The sequence below is a fragment of the Oncorhynchus mykiss genome, chromosome 27 (genome assembly GCF_057628025.1).
Source record: "Oncorhynchus mykiss isolate SJ-2025 chromosome 27, ASM5762802v1, whole genome shotgun sequence".
Lineage (NCBI taxonomy): Eukaryota > Metazoa > Chordata > Actinopteri > Salmoniformes > Salmonidae > Oncorhynchus > Oncorhynchus mykiss.
In genome coordinates, this window is record NC_143048.1 from 10439976 (window position 1) to 10454878 (window position 14903).

General features: G+C 41.5%; 1 long non-coding RNA gene across 2 annotated transcripts; it reads right to left on the reverse strand.

The window, feature by feature from the left end:
• Nucleotides 1–939: 939 nt before the first annotated feature.
• Nucleotides 940–3855, reverse strand: LOC118944782 (uncharacterized). 2 transcript variants are annotated; one of them, XR_005040096.2, is made up of 8 exons: nt 3735–3855; nt 2905–2965; nt 2767–2817; nt 2452–2496; nt 2308–2369; nt 2069–2126; nt 1946–1988; nt 940–1731 (listed from the first exon to the last, which is right to left on the reverse strand). It is a non-coding gene; the product is annotated as an uncharacterized LOC118944782 (long non-coding RNA). The 2 variants fall into 2 exon arrangements; XR_005040097.2 differs by lacking the exon at nt 3735–3855 and adding an exon at nt 3138–3269.
• Nucleotides 3856–14903: the final 11048 nt, after the last annotated feature.

Sequence of the window (14903 nt, forward strand, 5' to 3'; positions counted from 1 at the left end):
ATCTGTTTTCTCTAGAAGGTGGGGTTTGTTGTGTTTTTCGCTTATCAAGCGAGGAGTTTGTGTCAAAAGAAATGTAATGGCTTATTTGATCAAATATACGTTTTTTTCTAATAATTATGTTGTTACGGGTTTACTGATATAAGTAGGACACGGCAACTTTAAGAAAAAAAAAACAATTTATGTCGGAGTATTGCCTGGTCGTCACTAGTTACCATAGCCACAAAGTCATAAACCCCGCCTATTTCTACAATTTCTCTTCTTAAAATGTGATTTTAATAAATCTAACCGTAACCAAGCTAACTGTATGCCTAACCCTAACCTTGAATTAAAGCCAAACAGCACATTTTAGTTGTCATGAATTTGAACTTCTACGATATAGCCGCGATATTTTGACATTGTGACAGGTAACTAGTGGAAACAGTTGTGCCTGTTGATCACACGCGTATCTGCCCTAAACATTGGCTAGAATGGTCCCACCTGATCTTGCCTCCTCCGACCAAGTACAGCAGTGGAGATGGAATGGGATTCTCCAATGTGAGCTGTAGATGTTAAATGTTTCTGTGTTTTGTTCTGAACCTGTTTTATACTTTCTATTCCTCCTGATTTACTACTACTGTTAATAGCACAACAATAAACTTTGTTTTAATCTTTTATAGGGCTGGTTTTCCAGACTCAAATGAATACTACTGGACTAGAAAGCATGCTCGATGGAGAATCTCTATGCCATTGGAACTGAATGTGTGGCTGTAGAAACTAGCCCATAAAGGAGTCTAAGATAAACTCCAATACCTAGTAAAATTAAAATAAAAAAATAAAAACATGACTGCAGTGTGCAATCGGGGCCGGGCTCAACGTTCGACCCCGCCCATTTGTTTTTGTCTGAGGTTTGACAGTCATACACTGAATCCAAACACACGTTTGCGCAAGCCACACGTTGAATACAAATAGATTTCATTTATTGAAGATCGTATGAAATATTATATAAAGTACCAGCAGATGTGTTGTAACACTTTTTGCTTCATGCTATATTTGAGACAAGCTACATATATTGTTGCAGTGAACAGACTTGTTATGTATGTCATGTACTGTTAAAATTGTGTTGATAAATGTTATACCCTTGTAATTATATTATTTCATATATATATATATATATATATACACATATACATATACATACATAAATCAAATTTTATTTGTCACATACACATGGTTAGCAGATGTTAATGCGAGTGTAGCGAAATGCTTGTACATACACACACACAGTTACTACCTATCCTGATTTATAATGCTATTTACTTTCCTCATGGGAATGGAGACAGAATATACCAAATAGACATACTGACAAGCTGAATGTGCTTTGTACATTAAGTTATACCAGCTCCAGTACAGAGATCAGAGACTCGGGTGACTTCTACAGCATCTTTACTAAACATAACACAATTAACAATTAAGACAGCAGACAAAAAAAAGGTTTGATAACTCCTCAAAAATGGCTTCACTCCTGCTCCTCAAAAGAGGCAAAGAGTCATTTTCTTCTTGTCACATAGAACATCTCATCTCTCTGTAACATGAATGGTTTCTTGAGGAGCATCTTTAATCTTTAGTTCTTTAAGGGTTAATGCGGTCTTTCATCCATCCCAATTACACTAGGGAGAGAAACGGTGCCTTTAAATGTTTGGTGTTCACATCACCTTGCTGTCTCTAGGGTATCCCTTAGAACAACATCTGTATCTTTGAAGAAAAAGGAATAATTAATTTTAAGAGTAGTGCCTCATTGGGTGATCAAGACAAATTACACCCCACTTTCACAATACCACCATGCAAACAAAATCTACTATTACTAAAGGGGTTTTCAGTGATATCTATAACTACTCAACAAGTCATCACAACTAGTACATCTTGCCATGCATCAAGCCTTCAGCATTACACACAGTAGACTATATACCCAGTTCACAGCTCCCAGTTCGCCATGCGTCTTCTGCATCATCCTGAAATATATTGGAGAGGGGGGGGGGTTAAATCTTTAAACATGGGTTTAAGACTATACCACTCTTCGTATGACATCTACCTGTAGTGTGTTTTGTTTTCGCCGCCTTTTTCGATCTTTCAACCTCTCTTCTTCAGATCTTAGTGAGTGAATGACATATATTACATACATTCAATATGAAAATATATTCAGATCTTAATGAGTGAATGACATATATTACATACATTCAATATGAAAATATATTCAGGTCAGTCTGTCTACAGTGAAAGAAGTGATTTTAAGGATGCAAATGAAAAGTTTTTATAATGTTCAAGACTTACTGCATGGGAAAGTTCTGCAGGAGAACTAGGCACCACCATCGCCTAATTTGCTGCATGTTTTCCTTTGAAAAAGAAAATCACACAATCGGATCCCCAAAAAACATTATATCCCCAAGTGATGAGAATTTCCTCATTTATACATACCTCAGTGAAATCACACTGTGCTTCCATTGGAGTGTACAGAGCATACTGTAAGTTAAGAAAGAGTAGGTTGTTAAGTTTGATAGTTATGATAACAACAATAATGATTGCTGTTTTTGAGTTTTGATGTATGAATTGTGTATGTAGTGTAAAAACTGTAGGAAATTGGTCACATAAAGTGTCAAGAATAATAAACAAGAAAAAGTATGAGCAATAACAACAGTGTGCTATGCATGCCGCAAGCACATAAATAATAATAACTCTTCATATGTTATAACAGAAAATAGGACTAATATCATATACTGAATAGCATCTTACCATCAAAACAAACACCCCACAGTTGTTTGAGAAATCTTGCTTTGGTAGGCCCTGTGGTGTGAACAAGGTACAATTTTCAATAAAGGAATGTCAATGAATTGGTACAGTTCAGTGGAATAATTTAAAGGAATATCTAACCTTAACATCATCCACACCAAAAGTCCCCCAAGGTCCAGGGGAGAAGAATCAAGCAATGTTCCTGTGAACACAGTGTATGCGAAAGTAAAGAAAAAGTACAATTCAACAGCTTTTTAATACTCCAGCATGCATAACAGTTTTGAACAGAGTTGGAACTGAATTAGCCCGAGTATTTTTCACAACATGTATGAGTGTTGCTGGACCAGAAAATGTATTTTCTACTGCAAACACACCATTTCTCACATGCCAAAAATCTTTCTTTGGACACGGTTTCAAAGCAATGTGTGTGCTTTCTTCGTAAATGTGTTTTGAAGTTTCTCTTATGGTCCGGTGCGCTATCGAATGTGCCGCAAAAGCATGCTCGTGCGGCAGGGTAGATTTCCGGGTTTATAAACCCAAGGTCGTTACAATACTATGCGTAGGCTGTGTAGACTCGTTATGTGTAACTAAGGGCATCAACGATACACATTTAGAGCCAGCCAAACACAACAAGGCATACATTGAATAAACACAGAAAATCAACGATCAAATCGATTACATAACTGTACATGTAAACCTGGGCTTACTGCTCATGTAGGCAAATTTGTACAAATAAAGATTCCCTCATTGTGAGCAATTAGCTAGCTCACGTGCAAATGGGTGCAAATTAACGCTATGCTAACATCGGTGCGGTAATTGGTCATATAAAAATATACCACTGCACTGGTATAACATGAATATGACAAAGTACATTATGCATAATGACAGTCTCACTTCCATGGTTTATATTTTTATCCATGTAAGTTTGATTAAGATTTGCTTTCGTTGACGTTGATACCTTCAACGTTTACCTCAATTTCGGTGATCTTTGAAGGAGACGGGAAGGGTTCGAGTTAAACGCGTTTGACTCCGCCCACATTGAGCCCGGCCCCAAACTGCACACTGCAGTCAAGTATTCTCCCTCCGACTGCTTTCCATTTTCGAAGATAATTATTTTCATTGTTAGAGCGCCTAATCTGACTTTAATTTGACTTTAGGCAACGCCCACATAAATAATTGTAAACTGTTGATAGGCCTATTAGGAAACATTAAAATATTTCTTGTTACAAAGGGGAAGTTCAAAATGTTCTCTTATATTTCATCAAGGACACATGTTCCAAGACATTAATATGTGATTTGATGAAAGGCTTCATGTCATGCCTCATAGGCCCAAAATACCAAACCTGCAATGTGTCTACAAATAATATTGGTGATTTGACGGTTTATATTTTCCTATCACTGGAGGGCGACATTACACTAGTCTTTATCACTCCATTGAATCTCAATAGTCTACTGAAGGAAGTCAGACCACCCATCCCTCTTTCCATATAACTAAGGCAATGATCTACCGTCCTGTGGGTTTTCAGTACAACCCTAAAATAACACACCTGATTCTATTTATTAGCTGTTCAACAAGACCTTAACTAGCTGAATCAGATATGCTAAATTAGGGTTGGACTGAAAACCTAAAGGACAGTAGATCTCCAGGAAGCGGGTTGGGCAGCCCTGCTCTAAGACTTCTCCAGAAATGTACTACAGAGAGGATCAGTACACAGTGAAGATGTCATAATAGTCTTTCTAGACAGATGGGTTGCCTCCCATAATATTCCATCCAGGTCTGGGATTTCCGAAAGTACCCTTGGAAGTTGTGGGAATGTACACTACTAGTCAAAAGTTTTAGAACACCTACTCATTCAAGGGTTTTTCTTTATTTTTACTATTTTCTACATTGTAGAATAATAGTGAAGACATCAAACCTATGAAAAAACACATATGGAATCATGTAGTAAACAAAAAAAGTGTTAAACAATTCAAAATATATTTTATATTTGAGATTCTTCAAATAGTCACCCTTTGCCTTGATGACAGCTTTGCACACTCTTGGCATTAATAATGGTATTTTATTGGGTTAATTGAACATTCTCAGAACTATGTGATTTTGCCTACCAAAATAGCCATGTTCCCTAAGGTTCTCTTTGGTTATTAGAAAAATAACTTTCCCATAACATTATGGGAATAGTTTTATTTACAACTATGTGGGGAACGTTATATACAAGTTATCAAATTCCAACAAAATAACGTTATTTTACAAAGGTAATTGAACTTTCTCAGAACTATGTGATTCTCCCTATCAAATAGCAACGTTCCCTTAAAGTTCTTCTTTGGTTATTAGAAACATTTCTTTCCCACAACGTTCCCACAAAGGTTCAAATATGTCTGCAGAAAGAATGGGGTGTCTTCTAAAATATGACACTGTGAGTTTGAAAAACAACATTTTGGTTATTGAACCTGTTGGTTCCACTTTTCTGGGCTCCGTTATTTACTTAACAAATAAGGAAATCTCAAAATGTGCACTTATAAATCACAACCATTTTAATCGAAATACAGCTGTAGACAGAAGTCAAAGATCAAACATCACACATACATCTGATGTCTTTCCTGAGTTCTGCAAAATAGGAAAAGTCCAAGTTGCTTTTAATATGCTACCCCAAGTCAACCCCAAGTGATGTAACTGCCGATGTCAATATCTTCTACTCATGAGACCAAACCCATGCATATACATTTTTACAAACTTGCAGGAGATACAATAGTTCCAGTGTTTTATAAGGGCTCAGCAGTAAAATGTCCACTCCCCAAGTTGCTTTATAGTGGTATGTCTGACTAGTCTCTTATCTCTTTCACTCCCCTGCAGGGTTCTGTGTCTATGTATCTCTTTTAGCCTTGAGGCACTTTCTCACAGACACCCTGTTTTGACTGCAATAACTCACACATCTCGCAGACCGTTTCTTTACAAGAGGCAGAGACTAGAAAATAACCGTGGAACAATATTAAACCTTACAATGATATATACAGTATATATTGTTAATCTGTAATTTAGCACCCTATAAATGTAGTGGGGAGGTGTCTTATAACCCTTCCCCTTCTATTAATACAACATAAGCATAATCAATCATTATAATACATCAAACATTTGGTGCAGCCCCTATCATGACCCCAAGTTTACCCCATCAAACCACAGTAGGTGAAGTGGATTTACATCCCGTAACATGGTCTGCACTATACAGAAATGCATAATTATCCATATGAATATCATGTTGATGTATCCTGAATAGGTACAAGGTAGAAATATGCAATATCCTTCTTTTGCGTAATAATATTCTACACACTGGCTAGTATTGTAATAAGCTCCACCCCTAAACAACACCACATTTTGTTGGTCCAGACCAGACCAAATTCTAACCAATCATAGACATCCATGTTTCACAAGTTTGGACATCACAGTACAGTACAGAACAGTACAGCTCAGCACAGTTGAACAGAGTAGAGTTCAGTACAGTAAAGTATGTTCAGTACAGTACAATACTGTACATTCTACTGTACTCTGTGCTCTACTGTACTGTACTCTACTGTATAGTAGTACTGTACTGTTCTCTTCTGTGCTCTACTGTACTTTGCTGTCCAAGCTTGTGAAACATAGACGTCTATGATTTGTTCAGATTTGGTCCGTCCAGGGCGGACTGACCAAATTTCAACTACTTTCAACGTCCATGGACATCCATGGACAGAGGATAGGTGGGAGGTGTTGTGGTAGGTGTCAGTAAGTGCCGGGATAGGTGACATTAACTGGACAGAGAGAGAAGAAAGAGAGAGGGGGAGAGTGAGAGGGAGGGGTTGAGCTGGACATAACAGTATGCCAATGGAATAGAGCACAGTAGCAGGTGACCCAACTGTCGTTTTTGACTACTATTTCTTTGCTAGATCTAATCCCAGAGCAGAGGAAGCTAATGTGAAGCTAATTGAACTAACTAGGCGCAAACTGAACATTCCTTAAAATACATTTCTTTGGCTAGTTCTTGTATTACTTATTTACCAAGAGTGGCAGTGGCAGATGATTTCACAATTATACCATTTACAAGGTTGATTAATTTTTCCTTAGTAGCTAGCTAACAATCCAGTTTTCATTACATGGATGGCTATAGGCTCACTTATCATCTAGTTAATTATCATCAACCAAAATTAAGAACAAGAACACACACATGACGATTACAGTAACAAAGCATATTTCATTGAAAATCTTTGTCATTCATTACTTTGTCCTTTTCTGTTTCACGGGAAGCAAAGTTCGAGCTAGCAAACAGCACATTCTTCCCCCTGCCTAGCAATCAGCAGGCAGAGACGACTGCTTCATTCGCTTTGAGAACTAGCACAGACCTCAAACAAAGTTGTTTTTCTAATAATGTAGTTATTGGAAAGATGTCAGTTTGGACTCAGAAAGCGTTCGGCTTGTCATAAAATTTGCCTAAAATGTACTACCGTTACTGTGTGTGGGGGAAATATGTAATATTCGGTTACATCGTATGGCACTCCCATGAGCACAAATGCAATAACGGCTGGCTTTGGTCTACTTAAAGGAAATATTCACCCATGTTGAATGTTATATCGTATTTACACATATCTGAGTGATGTTCTATCATTTCCCGGAGTCATTTCATGTGTCACTGAGATATTCACCATTCAAGCAGGCAGAAAAACAGACGGTATGACAAGTTTTGCATCATACGATCAGATCATCATGCCAACAGTTTTCCCTCCAAGCAGTGAATGGGAAATAGATCAAGTTGTGTATGTGATTTTAGAGTGTGGGTCAGAACATTCTCCTGGTGAAACTTTTGTCATTGTCTGCCTGTTTTAATGGTGAATACCTCAGGTACACGTGGAAACATGAAATAACCCCGGGAATTGATAGAATATCGCTTCAACATTCAAAATGGGTGAATCTTTCCTTTAATAAACCCCTCTCCTTTAATAACACCCCGGCTTGCCCAACGGTAACACAAAGCTACACTAGAGGGCAAACATAGACTGATGTTTTATGAATATCCTGTAGTACTGTTTACATTGCATTGTGATGGGGAATTAACTGTCCATGTAGTGCTGTAGGCTCACATGCAGTAAACAGTACAATGCACTTTAATAGTATTTTTTGTGTAATTCATTACAAATGAACCTACGTTGCTCTATGGTCTTTTTAATCTTGTCACGTCCTGACCATAGAAAGCTTTTATTTTCTATGGTAGAGTGGGTCAGGGCGTGACTGGGGGGTTGTTCTAGTTTATTTTTTCTATGTGGGGTTCTAGGTTCATTTTCTATGTTGGTGATTTGTATGATTCCCAATTAGAGGCAGCTGGTTATCGTTGTCTCTAATTGGGGATCATACTTAAGTAGCATTTTTCCCACCTGTGGGTCATGGGATATTGTTTGTGTTTAGTTGCCTGTTCGCACTGCATTGTCGTCATGGTTCGTTTATTCTTTATTTGTTTTGTATTTGCTTAAGTTTCACTTTATTCATTAAAAGTATGTGTACGCTGCGCCTTTGTGCGATCATTCATTTGAACAACGTGACAGAATATCCCATCACACCAGGACCAAGCAGCGTGCTACAATGCTGAAAATAAGTTAGACCTGGGAGTAAATAATGGAAGGACAGGAGATCCTTCCTTGGCAGGAGTCACGGCAGACGGAAGGAGATAAAGGGGGCGACACCCTGGACCCAAACTGTTACAAACCTATATCCATCCTGCCCTGCCTATCTAAGGTCTTCGAAAGCCAAGTCAACAAACAGGTCACTGACCATCTTGAATCCCACCGTACCTTCTCCGCTGTGCAATCTGGTTTCCGAGCCGGTCACGGGTGTACCTCAGCCACGCTCAAGGTACTAAACTATATCATAACCGCCATCGATAAAAGACAGTACTGTGCAGCCGTCTTCATAGACCTTGCCAAGGCTTTCGACTCTGTCAATCACCGTATTCTTATCGGCAGACTCAGTAGCCTCGGTTTTTCGGATGACTGCCTTGCCTGGTTCACCAATTACTTTGCAGACAGAGTTCAGTGTGTCAAATCGGAGGGCATGCTGTCCGGTCCTCTGGCAGTCTCTATGGGGGTGCCACAGGGTTCAATTCTCGGGCCGACTCTTTTCTCTGTATATATCAATGATGTTTCTCATGCTGCGGGCGATTCCCTGATCCACCTCTACGCAGACGACACCATTCTATATACTTCCGGCCCGTCCTTGGACACTGTGCTATCTAACCTCCAAACGAGCTTCAATGCCATACAGCACTCCTTCCGTGGCCTCCAACTGCTCTTAAACGCTAGTAAAACCAAATGCATGCTTTTCAACCGTTCGCTGCCTGCACCCGCACGCCTGACCAGCATCACCACCCTGGATGGTTCCGACCTTGAATATGTGGACATCTATAAGTACCTAGGTGTCTGGCTAGACTCTAAACTCTCCTTCCAGACCCATATCAAACATCTCCAATCGAAAATCAAATCAAGAGTCGGCTTTCTATTCCGCAACAAAGCCTCCTTCACTCACGCCGCCAAACTTACCCTAGTAAAACTGACAATCCTACCGATCCTCGACTTCGGCGATGTCATCTACAAAATTGCTTCCAACACTCTACTCAGCAAACTGGATGCAGTTTATCACAGTGCCATCCGTTTTGTCACTAAAGCACCTTATACCACCCACCACTGCGACTTGTATGCTCTAGTCGGCTGGCCCTCGCTACATATTCGTCGCCAGACCCACTGGCTCCAGGTCATCTACAAATCCATGCTAGGTAAAGCTCCGCCTTATCTCAGTTCACTGGTTACGATGGCAACACCCATCCGTAGCACGCGCTCCAGCAGGTGTATCTCACTGATCATCCCTAAAGCCAACACCTCATTTGGCCGCCTTTCGTTCCAGTTCTCTGCTGCCTGTGACTGGAACGAATTGCAAACATCGCTGAAGTTGGAGACTTTTATCTCCCTCACCAACTTCAAACATCTGCTATCTGAGCAGCTAACCGATCGCTGCAGCTGTACATAGTCTATTGGTAAATAGCCCACCCATTTTCACCTACCTCATCCCCATACTGTTTTTATTTATTTATTTTTCTGCTCTTTTGCACACCAATATCTCTACCTGTACATAACCATCTGATCATTTATCACTCCAGTGTTAATCTGCATAATTGTAATTATTTGCCTACCTTCTCATGCCTTTTGCACACAATGTATATATAGACTCCCCTTTTTTCTACTGTGTTATTGATTTGTTAATTGTTTACTCCATGTGTAACTCTGTGTTGTCTGTTCACACTGCTATGCCTTATCTTGGCCAGGTCGCAGTTGCAAATGAGAACTTGTTCTCAACTAGCCTACCTGGTTAAATAAAGGTGAAATAAAAAAATAAATGGAGAACAGAGACGACGCCAGGGTTCGCGGCCACGACGCAAGCCCAAGATGCAGCCTCTTAAGAAAAATTGGGGGTGGCACACGAAGTGATCGGCAATGCCAAGGGGTGAGTCAGAGACCGAGGAGGAATATTGGGACAGATTGAGTGAGGAGTGGTCGGCGAAAGTTGAGGGGAGTGAACCAGAGACTGTCAGTGAGTTGAGGGAGAATGTGGAGGAGAGAGAAATTAGTTATTGAATTGGTGGATGATGCACGACATTTGCCCTAAGGAGCGTGTTAGCAATTTAAAGCCACCTGAGTCAGCTCTCCGTACTCATCCTGAGAAGTGTGTTAAAGTTCCGGTACAAGTGATGCCGGCTATGCGCACCAGGTCTCCAGTACGCCTTCCCAGCCCAGTACGTCCTGTGCCAACTCCCCGTACTCATCCTGAGAAGTGTGTTAAAGTTCCGGTACAAGTGATGCCGGCTATACGCACCAGGTCTCCAGTGCGCCTTCACAGCCCAGTACGTCCTGTGCCTGCTCCTCGCACTTGCCGGGCGAGGTGTGTCATCGAACCGGTACCATTGATGCGGCTATACGCACCAGGTCTCCAGTACGTCTCCACAGCCCGGTATGTCCTGTGCTGCTCCTTGCACTCTCCCTCAAGTGCGTCTTCCCAGTCAGGTACATCCTGCGCCTGTTCCTCGCATTTTCCCTGAAGTGCGTGTCCCCAGTCCAGTACGTCCTGTGCCTCTTCCCCACACTCGCCCTGAAGTGCGTGTCACTGGTCCGGTGCCAGCTGTATCGGCCCCACACATCAGGCCTCCAGTGCGCCTCCCCAGTCCAGTATGTCCTGTGCCTTCTACCCGCACTTGCCCTGAGGTGCGTGTCCCTAGTCCGGTGCCACCTGTACCGGCCCCACGCATCAGGCCTCCAGTGCGCCTCCCCAGTCCAGTACGTCCTGTACCTGCTCCCCGCACTCGCCCTGAGGTGCGTGTCACCAGCCCGGTACCACCAGTGTCAGCCCCACCCACCAGGCTTCCTGCGAAGATCCCCAGTCCAGAGCTTCCGGCGACAGTGCCCAGTCCGGAGCTTCCGGCGACAGTGCCCAGTCCGGAGCCTCCAGCAACGTTTCACGGCCCGGAACCTCCTGCGACGGTCAACGGTATGAAACCTCCAGCTCCATGGCAGGAGCCCTCCTCTACGCCGATGCCCAGTCCAGACACGGCGTCCAGCCTGGGTCCATGGCTAGATCCGCGGGAGAGGGTTCTTCGACCCCGCACCAGAGCCACCACCAAACATGGTGGATCCGAGAGCCGAGAACTGTCGCGGGAGCTGCCTCACACCACATAGCAACCACTATTTTTCTCCATTGATCAGAGGTCCATTACCTCAGTCTCTCATTCTGAGACTTTAGATGATGAGCTTAAATGCACATACAGTGCCTTGCGAAAGTATTCGGCCCCCTTGAACTTTGCGACCTTTTGCCACATTTCAGGCTTCAAACATAAAGATATAAAACTGTATTTTTTTGTGAAGAATCAACAACAAGTGGGACACAATCATGAAGTGGAACGACATTTATTGGATATTTCAAACTTTTTTAACAAATCAAAAACTGAAAAATTGGGCGTGCAAAATTATTCAGCCCCCTTAAGTTAATACTTTGTAGCGCCACCTTTTGCTGTGATTACAGCTGTAAGTCGCTTGGGGTATGTCTCTATCAGTTTTGCACATCGAGAGACTGAAATTTTTTCCCATTCCTCCTTGCAAAAAAGCTCGAGCTCAGTGAGGTTGGATGGAGAGCATTTGTGAACAGCAGTTTTCAGTTCTTTCCACATATTCTCGATTGGATTCAGGTCTGTTCTTTGACTTGGCCATTCTAACACCTGGATATGTTTATTTTTGAACCATTCCATTGTAGATTTTGCTTTATGTTTTGGATCATTGTCTTGTTGGAAGACAAATCTCTGTCCCTGTCTCAGGTCTTATGCAGACTCCATCAGGTTTTCTTCCAGAATGGTCCTGTATTTGGCTCCATCCATCTTCCCATCAATTTTAACCATCTTCCCTGTCCCTGCTGAAGAAAATCAGGCCCAAACCATGATGCTGCCACCACCATGTTTGACAGTGGGGATGGTGTGTTCAGGGTGATGAGCTGTGTTGCTTTTACGCCAAACATAACGTTTTGCATTGTTGCCAAAAAGTTCAATTTTGGTTTCATCTGCCCAGAGCACCTTCTTCCACATGTTTGGTGTGTCTCCCAGGTGGCTTGTGGCAAACTTTAAACAACACTTTTTATGGATATCTTTAAGAAATGGCTTTCTTCTTGCCACTCTTCCATAAAGGCCAGATTTGTGCAATATACGACTGATTGTTGTCCTATGGACAGAGTCTCCCACCTCAGCTGTAGATCTCTGCAGTTCATCCAGAGTGATCATGGGCCTCTTGGCTGCATCTCTGATCAGTCTTCTCCTTGTATGAGCGGAAAGTTTAGAGGGACGGCCAGGTCTTGGTAGATTTGCAGTGGTCTGATACTCCTTCCATTTCAATATTATCGCTTGCACAGTGCTCCTTGGGATGTTTAAAGCTTGGGAAATCTTTTTGTATCCAAATCCGGCTTTAAACTTCTTCACAACAGTATCTCGGACCTGCCTGGTGTGTTCCTTGTTCTTCATGATGCTCTCTGCGCTTTTAACGGACCTCTGAGACTATCACAGTGCAGGTGCATTTATACGGAGACTTGATTACACACAGGTGGATTGTATTTATCATCATTAGTCATTTAGGTCAACATTGGATCATTCAGAGATCCTCACTGAACTTCTGGAGAGAGTTTGCTGCACTGAAAGTAAAGGGGCTGAATAATTTTGCACGCCCAATTTTTCAGTTTTTGATTTGTTAAAAAAGTTTGAAATATCCAATAAATGTCGTTCCACTTCATGATTGTGTCCCACTTGTTGTTGATTCTTCACAAAAAAATACAGTTTTTTATCTTTATGTTTGAAGCCTGAAATGTGGCAAAAGGTCGCAAAGTTCAAGGGGGCCAAATACTTTCGCAAGGCACTGTATAAAATGATCACACTGGCTCTCAGCCATTTTAGTGTGTAATATGTGATCTTGATTGATCCTCCATTTTTCTCTACCTCAAAGGGCTCTTATTACAAGTCCCAGGTCCTGAGAAGTCATTTTTTCTAATTCAACGGCTTCATCATAGTCCTGTTTGGAGCAAGGCCACAATGGAACAGAATATTGCACCTTGGTGGATCTTGACTGTGATAGCGGAGTGCAGAGCACTGGCTCACGTGGAAGGCATAGCTTAAGAAAATCTCAGCAGCAGCTATGGAACACATATGACACAGCTCAAAGAAGGTGAGGCTCCCCGTATGAGCACCGCACGCTAACACAGCACTTAAAGTCAAAGCCCAAGGGTAACACTATACAGAAATGGCCAGTGATAACCTTATTTGTGTACAGGAGGAGGAGATGCCAAAGTGCATTCAGTTTCCAACTGCTGCAGATTGAGATAGATAACAAATGCTAGAGAGAGAGAGAGACATGGTGAATAATGTTATATGGTCTGGCAGTCCTATTAGTAATGGCCAGATTTAGAGTACAGCGCCTCTGCATGCACCTCTACCCTGTGATAAGAATGAGAATCACATTTCATTGACTTGCTTTACTGTGCATCAATTTGTGTTTCCCGGTTGCACTTAGTCAAGTTTGATTTCCATTTTGCCTTGAGGAGGAACTTTGGGAAGTCACACAGCGAGCCTCCTACTGAGGCTTAGGGCAGAAAAACAAAACCAGAGGCAGCTCTCCTATCTCTAGATAGGGTTTTAACAGGCTCTGATTCCTCCTGAGTATGTGCATCCACCTCACAGACCTCTCAACAGTGAGCAGACAGACAGGCAAAGCACCCGTGATACTGGATAGACTCATGTCTGCTCCACTCTCCTGAACATGATTAATATGTTTACATTAGACATGCTTTTAGATCTTCTACAGAATATATTTTCAGCAGATGCTCATCCAACCAATGGGTAGACTAACATTATTCGTGCCGTCCCTGGATCAAACCCTATGTTATATAAAGCCCTCTCTTTCAAATGCAATGAAATGGATACATGCCCGAACAGTAGGTTTTCGTGCAACAAAAAAAAATAATAGTATTTTGCTCTTAATATGTCTGTCTTTTGCATTATGAGGAGTAAAAGATGAAGAGCCCACTGGCACCAAAGAATGGACATAGCTATTATAAGAGACAGCACATTTGACACAAGCATTGGAAACACGTCATTGACTCCCTGTGCTGAAAAGTCTCCCTAGACCTCAAATGCTGCCTTACTGAAATCCAAGGACACATCTGACATTTGACAGGAGTGATATATGTCTGGCGCTGGCACTGTAAACAAAACCAGTCTGGGAGGAGAAAGGTTATCCTGTGCCAAATGACTTGCATATTCGGCTTCTACACCCACTCGTATATTTCTGAGCAATTGAGCATTTCGTCTTTGCAAAGTGCTTCCAAGATGTCAAGTAAAACCGTACAAATCTCCAAAAAGGCAATTGAACTTAATGCAAGATGACGATAATAGCAGAATACCTCAAATATATTAACTTATTTTAAATATTAACTGACAAGAAAATGTGCAACACAGTACAAGGAAATTATTCTAGAAAGCAATAAAACTGCAAACAAATCCAATGCCTGCACAGCTCCTGAGCACATTACTATACATTTGTTTTATTTA